This window comes from Centruroides sculpturatus, unplaced genomic scaffold (assembly GCF_000671375.1).
Source record: "Centruroides sculpturatus isolate CEXI.00-Female unplaced genomic scaffold, Cexi_2.0 scaffold803, whole genome shotgun sequence".
Lineage (NCBI taxonomy): Eukaryota > Metazoa > Arthropoda > Arachnida > Scorpiones > Buthidae > Centruroides > Centruroides sculpturatus.
Window position 1 is genome coordinate 331,256 of NW_019384959.1, and position 2,321 is coordinate 333,576.

A 2,321-nucleotide genomic window follows, 5' to 3' on the forward strand; every position below is an offset into this window, starting at 1 on the left:
CTTCTCTCTTCTTGTCTATTCTTTACTCTTTTAACTTCATACATTTATAAAAAATGATAAAAAATAATAATAAAAATAAATAAATAAATATAAAAAATTTTATTAACCATAAATTTGTTTTTTTTTTCATATCATTTAAACAGGAACTTTTCATCCATATAGTAAAAAATATATTTTTATTAATTGCAGAATATGCCTTTCAGGTTTTATATCCCTCAATATTTCTTTTGTGCAAATACCTGGTAATCAGAGGACGGATTTACAAGTAAGCTATGTAAACTGTAGCTCATAACTTTGAGTTCCAAGGAGTCTAAAAAAAACTAATGTCAAAATTTGTAATAAAAATTTCGGAATTTTAAGAATTTTTTTAACGTTAATGATTACCAATTGTACAGGCAAAAGAGCTTTCAGAAAACTCAAAAGAATTAAAAATGAATATATTCAATGGATCTTCAATGGGACAAAAGAAGCTCTCCTCACTAACAATAATGTTTAGTGCAGGGTTTCTCAAGCTTTTTTCTCACGCGACCCAATATATTTCTTTGTAATGCGATCCAAATGCTTATAATATAATTTAAAAAAACTGGAAAACTGGAGTCACTGTATATTATATAACGAAATAAAATTACTCATTATTGATACGAGTGAAGTGTAACTTTGACTACAATTCCATGAAGAGCGGCTCAAGCCAATTTCGATTTATAAAAAACTAGCTTTACCCGGCCACGCTTTACTGTGGCTCAAAATGCATCTATTATAAATGTATAACACTCCCCGCGAGAGGGAATTTCGAAAAATCTCTTCTTGGTTTACATTCTCTTGACGTATCCTATTAAAACGCAATCAAAAACGCAAAAAACCGCATCTAAAATAGTATAATAGAAGCCGAGTTCTTCATGTTAAGCCTTAATTTTGTTCCTCTCCCACGCGGGGGTATTTCGATATCTGTATAATATACAAGTTCGGACACATGCATAGCGTATCTCGTCGACCACGCGACAGCGCCGCGCGGTTACCTATCTCGTATACGTACGCGTCTTGCTCCTCGCCACCCGCTGATACCAAAAATATAGTGTTTACTTAGATTATATCTTTTAATTTATATGATTGTTTGGCGGAATAATATACAGTTTATGTTCACCATGAAGGTCCATTCTAAATATTGGTGAAAGAATTTTTGAAATCGGATGAGTAGTTTCGGAGATTACCGCCTACATCCAAACTTATAAAGTTTATAATATTAGTATAGATAACTTACTTGCTTCAATTTCAGTCTTTATTATTAAAATTTAACTATTGAAAATGTAAGACTGACGATTGTAAATAAGACGGACTATTTCAAAATTATTCGGGAGTCCATTTTACTTTGAAAAATATTACAAGTTTTTTTATAAAGTTAATGAGCCTTTTTATAAAATGTATTTTTCAGATTGTAAGATGTTGCTAATATATACAAAATGAAATTGATAAAATCTTACATCTGAAAAAATATATATATACATAAAGATTAAAAATCATGTATTGATCCACTTGTGCCAAAATTCATCTGCTATTTATTTTTATAATTTTTAAAAACCTAAAAGCTTGAATAAACAAGGAAATATTTTCGGAACCATTGCAACTTAAATGGATTCATTACTTAAAATAGCTATTTTAATGTTATTCAAAATAGAAAAAAAAGGAATAAATTTCATATACATAATCATCTTAATTTTATTACTAAATGACATTTTAATTATAAGGAAAAAGTTGTTAAAAGTTTTCAGTAATTAATTAACAGAGTTCGGATGACCGAGTGGTTAAGGTGTCATCCTGCCGCTCTGGGAACCCGGTATCGAATCCGTATGGGTCGAAAAGTCCTCGGGAATTTTTCGTGTGGTCCGTCTGAATGTGTCGGGGCCCGTCCTTTACCGCCCAACCACACCATTGTGGGCCTGGCCAAACCCATAATGGGTTTGCTTAATGAGGTCCTCTTAGTGTCCACAGGGCAGAAAGAATTAATTAACAAAAAAAAAGTATTTAACAGATGCATCTATTGTTCTTAGAGAACATTTTAATAATACATTACAAGTGTTTCTGCGAAAGGTAATATTATTTCGTAACTCATTAAAATTTTAACACTACCCAATATTGGGTCACGACCCATAGTTTGAGAAAGACTGGTTTAGTAAATCGGACAAACAACGTTTCTTGTATTTTGACGACATTGTTTCTGACTGCGATCACATAATAACGAAAACGAAATTTTTAACGTTTTTCTTTTTAAATTGTACCTTATTTTATAATATGTTGCAAATACTTTTTAACGATAAAACCTTTAT